Source organism: Arachis hypogaea, chromosome 4 (genome assembly GCF_003086295.3).
Source record: "Arachis hypogaea cultivar Tifrunner chromosome 4, arahy.Tifrunner.gnm2.J5K5, whole genome shotgun sequence".
Classification (NCBI taxonomy): Eukaryota; Viridiplantae; Streptophyta; class Magnoliopsida; order Fabales; family Fabaceae; genus Arachis; species Arachis hypogaea.
In genome coordinates this window covers 40,204,652-40,219,117 of record NC_092039.1, presented here as the reverse complement: position 1 = coordinate 40,219,117, position 14,466 = coordinate 40,204,652, and the positions used below count along the sequence as shown (strand labels likewise).

The 14,466-nt window shown below is 38.0% G+C and overlaps 1 non-coding gene across 1 annotated transcript; it reads left to right on the top strand.

The window, feature by feature from the left end:
* Positions 1-9,484: 9,484 nt before the first annotated feature.
* LOC112798500 (small nucleolar RNA R71) lies at positions 9,485-9,593 on the top strand. The gene has a single exon (XR_003200110.1). It is a non-coding gene; the product is annotated as a small nucleolar RNA R71 (small nucleolar RNA).
* Positions 9,594-14,466: the final 4,873 nt, after the last annotated feature.

The window sequence follows — 14,466 nt, the reverse complement described above, 5'->3', positions numbered from 1 at the left end:
GTGGATCTATACACATGAGAAAGACAATTGAAGAAGCTCAAGAGTTCATTGATACAGTTGCCAGAAATCAGTATTTGTACTTAAGTAGTGAACCTTCCATGAAAGAAGAGGCTAAAACAGTAACTGCTGAACTCAGTCCTGCAGAACAAGTTACTGAATTCAATAAGCAATTAGATTTTCTAACAAATCAGCTAGCCGAATTCAAGGAGATACTACAAGACACAAGAATGGCTAATATGAATATGGAAGTACAGCTGAAGCAAACAGAACAGCAGTTATCAAAACAAATAACAAAAGAGTGCCAAGCAGTTTAATTAAGAAGTGGGAAAACATTAAATACCTCACTTCAAGACAGCATGAAGCCAATAAATGAACACATTGCTACCCAAAATCCCTCTGAGGAGAGTAAGAGCCCATAGAGGAATAATTCTGGTGCTCAAACGCCAGAAACGGGTGGAGAGCTGGTGCTAAACGCCCAACCCATGCTCAGTTCTGGCGTTCAAACGCCACAAACAGGCAAGGAGTTTGCATTAAACGCCCAAGGGAAGCTCAGTTCTGGCGTTCAAACGCCAAAAACAGGTAAGGAGTTGGCATCCAACACCAATCCAGCTTCCAACCCTGGCATTCACACGCCAGTGAGGAATCAAACACATACAAGTGCTGATAGCAACCCCTCTAAAAAGGCTTCTCCAACCACATCTGTAGGAAATAAACCTACAGCAACTAAGGTTGAGGAATACAAAGCCAAAATGACTTATCCTCAGAAACTCCGCCAAGCGGAACAGGATAAGCAATTTGCCCACTTTGCATACTATCTCATGACTCTTGAAATAAAGATTCCGTTTGTAGAGGCACTTGAGCAAATACCCTCTTATGCTAAGTTCATGAAAGAGATCTTAAGTCATAATAAGGATTGGAGAGAAATTGAAAAAGTTTACCTCACTGAAGAATGCAGTGCAGTCATTCTGAAAAGCTTACCAAAGAAGCTTAAAGATCCTAGAAGCTTCATGATACCATACACATTAGAGGGCACTTGTACCAAGAAGGCTTTATGTGATCTTGGAGCAAGTATCAACCTAATACCTGCATCCACTATCAAAAAGCTTTGTTTGACTGAAGAGGTCAACCCAACCTGGATATGTCTCCAACTTGCTGATGGCTCCATTAAATACCCATCAGGCGTGATTGAAGACATGATTGTCAAGGTTGGACCATTTACCTTTTCCACTGACTTTGTGGTGCTGGAAATGGAGGAGCACAAGAGTGCAACTCTCATTCTAGGAAGACCTTTCCTAGCAACTGGACGAACCCTCATTGACGTCCAAAAAGGGGAATTAACCCTGAGAGTCAATGAGGACGAGTTTAAGTTGAATGTTGTCAAAGCTATGCAGCATCCAGACACCCCAAACGACTGCATGAGCATTGATATTATTGACTCTCTGGTGGAAGAGGTCAATATGACTGAGAGTCTCAAATCAGAGCTAGAGAATATCTTTAAAGATGTTCAGCCCGATATGGAGGAACCAGAGAGAATAATAGAACCTCTGAAAATCCCTCAGGAAGAGGAGAAACCTCTTAAACTCGAGCTCAAACCATTACCACCATCTCTGAAATATGCATTTCTGGGAGAAGGTGACACTTTTCCTGTAATCATAAGCTCTACCTTAGAGCCATAGGAAGAGGAAGCACTAATTCAAGTGCTGAGGACACACAAGACAGCTCTTGGGTGGTCCATCAGTGATCTTAAGGGCATTAGCCCAGTCAGATGCATGCACAAGGTCCTATTAGAGGATGACACTAAGCCAGTGGTTCAACCACAGAGGCAGCTGAATCCAGCCATGAAGGAGGTGGTGCAGAAGGAGGTCACTAAATTACTAGAGGCTGGGATTATTTATCCTATTTCTGATAGCCCCTGGGTGAGCCCTGTCCAAATCATCCCTAAGAAGGGTGGCATGACACTGGTTCATAATGAAAAAAATGAACTGGTTCCTACAAGAACAGTTACAGGGTGGCGTATGTGTATTGATTACAGAAGGCTCAATACAGCTACTAGAAAGGATCATTTTCCTTTACCATTCATAGACCAGATGCTAGAAAGACTAGCAGGTTATGATTACTACTACTTTCTAGATGGATATTCAGGTTATAATCAAATTGCAGTAGATCCCCAAGATCAAGAGAAAACAGCATTCACATTCCCATATGGAGTATTTGCATACAGAAGGATGCCATTTGGTCTGTGCAATGCACCTGCAACCTTTCAAAGGTGCATACTCTCTATTTTCTCTGATATGGTAGAAAAATTTTTGGAAGTCTTCATGGATGAGTTTTCAGTATTTGGAGACTCATTCAGCTCCTGTCTTGACCATCTAGCACTTGTTCTAAAGAGGTGCCAAGAGACTAACCTAGTTTTAAACTGGGAGAAATGTCACTTTATGGTGACTGAAGGAATTGTCCTTGGGCACAAAATTTCGAACAAGGGAATAGAGGTGGATCAAGCTAAGGTAGAGGTAATTGAAAAATTACCACCACCTGCCAATGTTAAGGCAATCAGAAGCTTTTTGGGGCATGCAGGATTCTATAGAAGGTTTATTAAGGATTTTTCGAAAATCGCAAAACCTCTGAGTAATCTGCTGGCTGCTGATACGCCATTTATCTTTGACAAAGAGTGTTTGCAGGCCTTTGAGACTCTGAAAGCTAAGTTGGTCACAGCACCAATCATTTCTGCACCAAACTGGGCATTACCATTCGAACTAACGTGTGATGCCAGTGACCATGCCATTGGTGCAGTATTGGGACAAAGGCATGATAAGCTTCTGTGCGTCATTTATTATGGCAGCCGTATTCTAAATGATGCGCAGAAGAACTGCACAACCACATAAAAGGAATTGCTTGCAGTGGTTTATGCCATTGACAAATTTAGATCTTATTTAGTAGGATCAAAAGTGATTGTGTACACTGACCATGCTGCTCTTAAATATCTACTCACAAAGTAGGATTCAAAACCCAGGCTCGTAAGATGGGTGTTGCTTCTGCAAGAGTTTGATATAGAAATAAGAGACAGAAAAGGGACAGAAAATCAAGTAGCTGATCACCAGTCCGGATAGAACCAGTAGCAGGAGCGTCCCTCCCTCCTACTGAGATCTCTGAAACCTTTCCTAATGAGCAATTGTTTGCTATTCAGGAAGCTCTGTGGTTTGCAGATGTTGCAGACTAGATTAGAAGCTCAGTAATAGTCCAGCTAAAGACCGTAAAGAAGCGCTTGCTGGGAGGCAACCCAGTCATGAGTTTATTTTATTTTTAATTTTAATTCTAAATTAGATAATACATTTCAGTGAATGATACAGAGAAATAAAGGTTCAGAACATAAAGCAGAGGAATCACAGAGAAAAGGACATCACTAGCGCAAAAATACCAGTAAGAAAGGTTTTTGGCGTTTAACGCCAGAAAGAAGCAGCAAGTGGGCGTTAAACACCCAAAACAAGCAACTGCTGGGCAATAAACGCCAAAACAAGCAAGGACTGGGTGTTAAACGCCCAAAGGAAGCATCTCCTGGGCGTTTAACACCAGGATTGTGGGGAGCAGGTAATTTCGTTTTCAATTCAAATTTTTTCCATTTTTCATGTTTCAATTCATGATTTCTTGCATAAACATGTTACAAACTCTCATCTTTCAAATTTAATTTCAAAAGAATCTTAATCTTAAACACATTTCTTAACTTTTCTTCAATCTCTTTAAAAATCTTTTTTAAAACTCATCTATCTTTTTGAATTCTTTTCAAATCTTTTTAATTTCTTCTCAAATCTTTTTCAACTCATCATATCATCTTTTCAAAATTCAGATTTATCTTTTTCAAATCCTCATCATATCTTTTGAAATTTAAAAATTGCATGTCTTGCATATCATATTTATCTTTTACAAATCATATCTTCTATCACATTGGTGCACGAAATTGTGATCTCTAATAATGGCATTCAACTTGGTATACACGTTTATAACTCAGCACTTTCTTCACAACTTCGCACAACTAACCAGCAAGTGCACTGGGTCATCCAAGTAATAAACCTTACGCGAGTAAGGGTCGATCCCACGGAGATTGTTGGTATGAAGCAAGCTATGGTCATTTGTAAATCTCAGTTAGGTGGATAATAAATGGTTATGGAATTTTCAAATAATAATAATAAATAAACAGAAAATAAAGATAGAAATACTTATGCAAATCATTGGTGAGAATTTCAGATAAGTGTATGGAGATGCTTTGTCCCTGTTGGATCTCTGCTTTCCTACTGCCTTCCTTCAATCCTTCTTACTCCTTTCCATGGCAAGCTGTATGTAGGGCATCACCGTTGTCAATGGCTACAGCCCATCCTCTCAGTGAAAATGGTCTAAATACTCTGTCACAGCACGGCTAATCATCTGTCGGTTCTCGATCATGTCGGAATAGAATCCATTGATTCTTTTGCGTTTGTCATCACGCCCAACAATCGCGAGTTTGAAGCTCGTCACAGCCATTCAATCCCTGAATCCTACTCGGAATACCACAGACAAGGTTTAGACTTTTCAGATTCTCATGAATGCCACCATCAATTCTAGCTTATACCACGAAGATTCTGATTAAGGAATCCAAGAGATATGCGCCCAGCGTAAGGTAGAACAGAGGTGGTTGTCAGTCACGCGTTCATAGGTGAGAATGATGATGAGTGTCACGGATCATCACATTTATCATGTTGAAGTGCAATGGATATCTTAGAATAGGAATAAACTGAATTGAATAGAAAATAGTAGTAATTGCATTAAAACTCGAGGTACAGCAGAGCTCCACACCCTTAATCTATGGTGTGTAGAAAATCCACCGTTGAAAATACATAAGTGATGGTAGTCCAGGCATGGCCGAATGGCCAGCCCCCAAAATGTGATATGAATTTGAAAATAGGGAGAAGGACCAAAGATGTGGTCAAAGGACGACTAATACAATAACAAAATGTCCTATTTATACTAGACTAGCAACTAGGGTTTACAGAAGTAAATAATTGATGCAGAAATCTACTTCCAGGGCCCACTTGGTGTGTGCTTGGGCTGAGCTTAAGCTTTACACGTGCAGAGGCTTCTCTTGGAGTTGAACGCCACGTTGTAACGTATATTTGGCGTTCAACTCTGGTTCGTGACGTGTATCTGGCGTTTGACTCCAGAATGCAACATGGAACTGGCATTGAGCGCCAGTTTGCATCGTCTAATGTCGAATAAAGTATGAACTATTATATATTGATAAAAATCTATAGATGTCTACTTTCCAAGCCGTTGAGAGCACATCATTTGGAGTTCTATAGCTCTAGAAAATCCATTTCGAGTGCAGGGAGGTCAAAATCCAACAGCATCAGCAGTCCTTTGTCAGCCTTTTATCAGAGTTTTGCTCAGGTCCTTCAATTTCAGCCAGAAATTACCTGAAATTACAGAAAAACACACAAACTCATAGTAAAGTCCAGAAATGTGAATTTAGCATAAAAACTAATGAAAACATCCCTAAAAGTAGCTAGATCCTACTAAAATCTACCTAAAAATAGTACCAAAAAGCGTATAAATTATCCGCTCATCACAACACCAAACTTAAATTGTTGCTTTCCCCAAGTAATTGAAAATCAATAGGATAAAAAGAAGAGAACATACTATAAATCTCAGAATATATCAATGAATATTAGTTCTAATTAGATGAGCGGGACTTGTAGCTTTTTGCTTCTGAATAGTTTTGGCATCTCACTTTATCCTTTGAAGTTTAGAATGATTGGCATCTATGGGAACTTAGAATTTTAGATAGTGTTATTGCTTCTCCTAGTTAAGTATGTTGATTCTTGAACACAGCTACTTTTATGAGTCTTGGCCGTGGCCCTAAGCACTTTGTTTTCCAGTATTACCACCAGATACATAAATGCCACAGACACATAACTGGGTGAACCTTTTCAGATTGTGACTCAGCTTTGCTAAAGTCCCCAGTTAGAGGTGTCCAGAGCTCTTAAGTACACTCTTTTTGCTTTGGATGACGACTTTAACCACTCAGTCTCAAGCTTTTCACTTGGACCTGCATGCCACAAGCATATGGTTGGGGACAGCTTGATTTAGCCGCTTAGGCCTGGATTTTATTTCCTTGGGCCCTCCTATCCATTGATGCTCAAAGCCTTGGATCCTTTTTACCCTTGTCTTTTGGTTTTAAGGGCTATTGGCTTTTTCTACTTGCTTTTTCTTTTTCTTTCTATTTTTTTCGCCACTCTTTTTTTTCACAAGCTTTTGCTATTCACTGCTTTTTCTTGCTTCAAGAATCAAATTTATGATTTTTCAGATCATCAGTAACATTTCTCTTTGTTCATCATTCTTTCAAGAGCCAACAATTTTAACATTCATAAACAACAAGATAAAAATATGCACTGTTTAAGCATTCATTCAGAAAACAAAAAGTATTGTCACCATATCAATATAATTAAATTAAATTCAAGGATAAATTCAAAACTCATGTACTTCTTGTTCTTTTTGTATTAAAAATATTTTTCATTTAAGAGAGGTGAAGGATTAATGGAATTATTCATAGCCTTAGGACATAGTTACTAAATACTAATGATCATGTAATAAAGACACAAACATAGACAAACATGAAGCATAAAAATCGAAAAACAGAGAAATAATAACACGGAATGAGTCCACCTTAGTGAGGGTGGCGCCTTTTTGAAGGACCAATGGTGCTTTTTGAGCTCATTTATGTCTCTTCTTTGCCTCTGTTGCTTGATCCCTAGTGATTTTGGTGCTCCTATCTTTAGTTGCTCCCAATAGTTGTGTGGAGGAAAATATATCCCTTGAGGCATCTCAGGGATTTCTTGATGAGGGGCTCTCTTGATGTGCAGTCAAATGCTCTATTACTGAGCTATGGACCCTTGAGATGAATCTCTCCATCTACCATGACTCAGAGGTGGAAGTAATTGCTTTCCCTTTCCTCTTTCTTGAGGTTTTTCTGACTTAGGTGCCATCAATAGTTATGGAAAAACAAAAAAGCTATGCTTTTACCACACCAAACTTAGAATGTTGCTCGCCCTCGAGCAAAAGAAGAAAGAATAAGAGGAGAAGAAGAGGGTATGGAGGAGAGGGAGAGAGGTGTGTATTCAGCCATGTAGGGTGGGTTTGGGTGAGAAGAGATGATGAGTGGTGAAGAGGTAATGGGGAAGAGAGTTATTGGATTGTGTGAAGAAGAGAGAAGGTGAGTTGAGGTGGGTAGGGATCCTGTGGGGTCCACAAATCCTGAGATGATCCTGTGGGGTCCACAGATCCTGAGGTGTCAAGAATTTACATCCATGCACCAATGAGGCGTGTAAAATGCCCTTTGCATGCAATCCTGGCGTTCAACGCCAGATTGATGCTTGTTCCTGGCGTTGAACGCCAGTTCCATGCTTGTTTCTGGCGTTCAGCGCCAGCTCTCCTCAGGGTGTATTCCTGGCGTTTAAACGCCAGGATGCTGCTTGTTTCTGGCAATCAATGCCAGATCCATGCTCTGTTCTGGCGTTGAACGCCAGCCAGATGCTCCTTCTGGCGTTTAAACGCTAGTAAGCCCTTCTTCCAGGGTGTGCTTTTTCTTCTGCTGTTTTTTATTCTGTTTTTAATTTTAGTATTTATTTTGTGACTCCACATGATCATGAACCTAATAAAACTTAAAAGAACAATAAAATAAAAATAAAATTAGATAAATAAAAATTGGGTTGCCTTCCAATAAGCGCTCCTTTAATGTCACTAGCTTGATAGTGGGCTCTCATGGAGCCTCAAAGGAGATCAGGTTAATGTTGTAGACTCCCAACACCAAACTTAGAGTTTGAATGTGGGGATTCAATACCAAACTTAGAGTTTGGCTGTGGCCTCCCAACACCAAACTTAGAGTTTGATTGTGGGGGCTTTGTTTGACTCTGTATTGAGAGAAGCTTTTCATGCTTCCTCTCCATGTATACAGAAGAACACCCTTGGGTCTTAAACACAATGTAGTCCCCATTCAATTGAAGGACTAATTCTCCTCTGTTAACATCTATCACAGCTCCTGCTGTGGCTAGGAAAGGTCTTCCAAGGATGATGCATTCATCCTCATCCTTCCTAGTGTCTAAGATTATGAAATTAGCAGGGATGTAAAGGCCTTCAACCTTCACTAACACGTCCTCTACCAATCCATAAGCTTGTCTTACTGACTTGTCTGCCATTTGTAATGAGAATATGGCAGGCTGTACCTCAATGATCCCCAGCTTCTCCATTACAGAGAGTGGCATAAGATTTATGCCTGACCCTAGGTCACACAGAGCCTTCTCAAAGGTCATGGTGCCTATGGTACAAGGTATTAAGAATTTGCCAGGATCTTATCTCTTTTGAGGTAAAGTTTGCAGAACCCATGTATCTAGTTCACTAATGAGCAAGGGAGGTTCACCTACCCAAGTCTCATTACCAAACAACTTGGCATTCAGCTTCATGATAGCTCCCAGATATTGAGCAACTTGCTTTCCAGTTACATCTTCATCCTCTTTAGAGGAAAAATAGTCTTCAGAGCTCATGAATGGCAGAAGGATGTTTAATGGGATCTCTATGGTCTCTATATGACCTTCAAATTCCCTTGGGTCCTCAATAGGGAACTCCTTCTTGCTTGAGAGACGTCCCATGAGGTCTTCCTCATTGGGATTCACATCCTCTCCTTCCTCTCTAGATTCGGCCATGTTGATTATGTCAATGGCCTTGCACTCTCTTTTTGGATTCTCTTCAGTATTGCTTGGGAGAGTACTAGGAGGAGTTTTAATGATTTTCTTACTCAGCTGGCCCACTTGTGCCTCTAGATTTCTGATGGAGGACCTTGTTTCACTCATGAAACTTAAAATGGCCTTAGACAGATCAGAGACTATGTTTGCTAAGCTAGAGGTGCTTTGCTCAGAATTCTCTGTCTGTTACTGAGAAGATGATGGAAAAGGCTTGCTATTGCTGAGCCTGTTTCTTCCACCATTATCAAAGCCTTGTTGAGGCTTTCGTTGATCCTTCCATGAGAAATTTGGATGATTTCTCCATGATGAATTATAGGTGTTTCCATAAGGTTCACCCATGTAATTTACCTCTGCCATTGCAGGGTTCTCAGGATCATAAGCTTCTTCTACAGAAGATGCCTCTTTAGTACTGTTGGATGCATTTTGCCATCCATTCAGACTTTGAGAAATCATGTTGACTTGCTGAGTCAACATTTTGTTTTGAGCCAGTATGGCATTTAGAGCATCAATTTCAAGAACTCCCTTCCTCTGAGGCGTCCCATAATTCACGGAATTCCTCTCAGAAGTGTACATGAACTGGTTATTTGCAACCATGTCAATAAGTTCTTGAGCTTCTGTAGGTGTTTTCTTTAGGTGAACGGATCCACCTGCAGAATGGTCTAGTGACATCTTAGAGAACTCAGATATACCATAATAGAATATATCCAGAATGGTCCACTCTGAAACCATGTCAGAAGGACACCTTTTGGTCATCTGCTTGTATCTTTCCCAAGCTTCATAGAGGAATTCACCATCTTTTTATTTGAAGGTCTGAACATCCACTCTAAGCTTGCTCAGCTTTTGAGGAGGAAAGAACTTAGCCAAGAAGGCCGTGACCAGCTTATCCCAGGAGTCCAGGCTATCTTTAGGCTGTGAGTCCAACCATGTTCTAGCTCTGTCTCTTACAGCAAAAGGGAAAAGCATGAGCCTGTAGACTTCAGGATCTACTCCATTAGTCTTAACAGTCTCACAGATCTGCAAGAACTCAGTTAAAAACTGGTAAGGATCTTTTGATGGAAGTCCATGGAACTTGCAGTCCTGTTGCATTAGAGCAACTAGTTGAGGTTTCAGCTCAAAATTGTTTGCTCCAATGGCAGGGATTGAGATGCTTCTTCCATCAAACTTGGAAGTAGGTGTAGTATAATCACCAAGTATCCTCCTTGCATTATTATTTTCGACTGCCATCTCCTCTTTCTTTTCGAAAATTTCTGTAAGGTTATCTCTGGATTGTTGTAATTTAGCTTCTCTTAGTTTCCTCTTCAGAGTCCTTTCAGGTTCAGGATCTGCTTCAACAAGAATGTTCTTGTCCTTACTCCTGCTCATATGAAAAAGAAGGCAACAGAAAATAATAATAGGGATCCTCTTTACCACAGTAGAGAGATTCCTTTATGTTAGTAGAAGAAGATGGGAATAGAAGAAGAAAAATGTAAGAATCCAAACACAAGGGTGAAGATAGGTTCAGATTCTTGAGATGAAGAGAAGTGTTAGTAAATAAATAAATAAATAGAAGGAGATAAGAGGGAGAGAATTCGAAAATAAATTTTGAAAAAGGGTTAGTGATTTTCAAAAATTAAGAGAAGAAATAAAATTAAAATTAAAATTTAAAACAATTAGTTAATTAAAAGAATTTTGAAAAAGAGGGAGGTAATTTTCGAAAATTAGAGAGAGGAAAGTAGTTAGGTGATTTTGAAAAAGATAAGATATAGTTAATACAAACAAAAAGTCAACTAGTTAGTTGAAGAAGATTTGAAAATCAATTTTGAAAAGATAAGAAGTTGGAAAAGACATTTTAAAATCAAATTTTTGAAAAAGATAAAAAGATATGATTGAAAAAGATTTAATTAAAAAGATATGATGGAAAAAATATTTTGAAAAAGATTTGATTTTTAAAATCAAAATTGATTACTTGACTAACAAGAAACTAAAAGATATGATTCTAGAATTTAAAGATTGAACATTTCTTAACAAGAAAGTAACAAACTTCAAATTTTTGAATCAATCACATTAATTGTTAGTAAAGTTTTCGAAATTTTGAAATAGAGATAAGAAAAAGATTTTGAAAAAAATATTTTTAAATATTTTCGAAAATTAATAAGAAAATGAAAAAGATTTGATTTTCGAAAAAGATTTTGAAAAGATAAGATTTTTAAATTTGAAAATTTGACTTGACTTGTAAGAAATAGCTAAGTTTTTAAAATTTTTGACTAAGTCAACTCAAATTTTCGAAATTTTGAGAAAAATAAGAAAAAGATATTTTTTTTAGTTTTGAATAATTAATGATGAGAGAGAAAAACATAAAAATGACCCAAAACATGAAAATTTTTGAATCAAAACCTATGATGCATGCAAGAACACTATGAATGACAAGATGAACACCAAGAACACTTTTGAAGATCATGATGAACATCAAGAACATATTTTTGAAAAATTTTTGATGCAAAGAAAATATGCAAGACACCAAACTTAGAAATTTTGAATGCCTAGACACTATGAATGCAAAAATGCATATGAAAAACAACAAAAAACACAAAACAAGAAATTTTAAAGATCAAACAAGAAGACTTGTCAAGAACAACTTGAAGATCCTGAAGAACACATGCATGAATTTTCGAAAAATGCAAAAAAATTTTAAAACATGCAATTGACACCAAACTTAAAAATTGACTCAAAACTCAAACAAGAAACACAAAATATTTTTTATTTTTATGATTTTATTAATTTTTTTGGATTTTTGTAATAAATTTTTCGAAAACATATTTTTGAAAAAGGAAGTAATGAATCCAAAGCCCTCAATCAGAATTCCAGGAATCATGTAATGTTAGTCAAAAGCTCCGGTCCAAGAATTAGATGTAACACCCTAACTACCAAAGCTCACGCTTCCGGCTGCGCAACTCTGATAGCTCGGATATTACGACGACACTTATACTATTTAATACTAAAATATGAGCCTGTTTAAAAACTTTAAACCGCAATACCATTCCCAAAAATACTTTCGCCATACAACGTACGTCCATACATACCATACAACTTACAGAAAAATATAAAGAGTACATCCATATATATATACATACATATATATAAATAATATTACAAATATTATCCAGTACAATTCCTATCCCTCTCACAGAATATATCAAGATAAGGGTGAGGGTACAAAAATAATAATCTAAAGCAATACAGAGCATCTCAATAACAAATAATTAAACTCTTCATAACTTCTGCGCCCAAATCCTGAAAGGGGAAAAATGTAGGGGGTGAGAACATCATCCTCGAAAGGGTTCTCAGTAGAGGGTTTTTGGGAATTACTGTAATAGGATACATGAAGATAAGTCGTACCAGTGATTAATAACCCTCTTATGCCTCTTTTAAAAAACAACAGTTTAAAATAAAAGTAAAGTCAGAAATCTTTTCTGAAAGAGGAACCGTTCAATTCTCAAAACATCAAAGCATTTCAAAAAGGTTTATCTATACTGAACCAAAATAACCTTTCATATCTTATTCCAAACCAGAACCACAAAACCGAAATCAACCATCGGTCCATCTCAATTCAACCACGGCCCTAGGCCCAAACAATCCAACCACAACCAATCCACCACAATCCAACAGAGTTCCAGATGCAAACACAAGTAGGAAGATGCAAACACAAACAAACAGTTATTGCAAGTAGAACAATTAGCAGTTAATCACATAGGCAAACCAAGTACAATATGCATACCCAAACAATGTCACATAGATGCATATGATGCATGCCTGTCCCTAGTGGCTGATGATATCATCTGTCGGTTATAGAGCCAACCCGACAAGTCCTGGTAGCTAACCATTGGACTGTCCCTCTGTCGCGCATCCCCAACTCGAGTTATACTCATCATAAATTTGATCATAAACATGATCCATATCCATCACCCTCACTGGTGAATATTTCGGGGGCGAGCTCATCCGGGACTTTCACAGTGCCCGGCCACACTTACGACATAGGGTCAACAGAGTATCAAGTCTCAACCTGGAGCACGTGGTGGCTAGCCACTGCTACTACCCAGGGAAACTCGTATCTCAGATAGTGGAAGTGCAAATCACAATTATCAATAATTCAGCATATACATGCATTCATTCTCATCCGTGGATCAACATCCATATCAGCCATCTGGCTCACGGTTCAATCCAGAACCAGCCAATATTCATAGCATACACAGCCATTCCAGCTCACAGTTCAATCCAGAACCAGCCAATATTCATGACATACACAGTCATTCCGGCTCACGGTTCAATCCAGAACCAGCCAATATTCATAGCATACACAGCCATTTCGGCTCACGGTTCAATCCAGAACCAGCCAATATTTATGACATACACAGTCATTCCGGCTCACGGTTCAATCCAGAACCAGCCAATATTCATAACATACATAGCCATTCCGGCTCACAACAAAACAGCACTTCCACATTCAACATCATCAACTCGTAAAATGGGCATTTAAGCCATAAATCACTTTTTCTCAAATCTTTTCACTTTGAAATCAAGTTTCAACTCTTTTTAGCCTTAGCTTTTAGAAATCTCATTTCTCAAATCATCTCAAATCATCTCCTTTTTAAAACAGAGCCACTCTCGGCATTCTCTTTCCAAACTTCCAAACCATGGCAAGTTAAGGATTTATTTCAAAGCATTCAAAATCACCCATCCAACAATGGGATTTTATAACAAAAGTTTCTCGGCAGAGTCCCAAGTCTTTAGGGAAGGTCAACCTATATCAATTCCTTAAAATTCATTGAAACTCTTAAAATCATAGATTTCTCGGTTCAAGTAAATAAAACTGAATTTACTATAAAACCGGCCATACAAAATCACAAGTTCCAACCCGATCTAAAAATCAACTCATTTGAAATGGAACCGGTTCATTTGAATCAAACCACTTTCAGGTTTCTTTTTAGAACCCATTTTTCTAACTTTTCCAAAATGCCTCAAACTTGATTAATCAATCAAAAGTCTAGATTCCTTTGAAATCACTAAAAACTCCTTTTTATATTAAAATCAATATTAGAGCATCATTCTTTCCTTCAGTAATTCAAACGGTAAAAATAGTTCAGTTCTAAATAAGCCGAACTCAACGTATAAGGTTCATTAAATTAATTAAGCTTGAAAACATAAATATCCTCTTAATAAATCAAATAATACAATTCCTCAAATCTAACCCTTTTTAAATAACTTTTCAAACAAGACTAGGATTTTGCAGAAATTTCGGCAGCACCTCCCCTAAAACTTGGACTTTTGCCACCCGGTTCGGGTCCCAACTAAACCATTTCTCATTCCTTTTCAACAGCTCAAAACCAGAAATCAATTTAAAGCAAGCTAAATCCAACAATCGCCTCAGTGGCGTATCTCAAGGAAATCATTTCAAAATCAACTCAATATCAACCGTCTTAACTCATTCCGAAAGCCTTAAAGAAACAGCTCAGTAATAAATCATTTGTCCAAACCAAGTCAATTAAGGTAAACCAGGCTGAATTCAAAAGTGCATTCGACTTTTCAAATCATCAAAATAATTAACTCAAATCAAATCAATCCTCAACGGATTAAACTCAGATTCAAATCTTTAAAGAATCAACTTCAAACATTACATTTCACAAGCCGCACAACAATTTAGCCAAACCAACATCCATAATCATTCGAG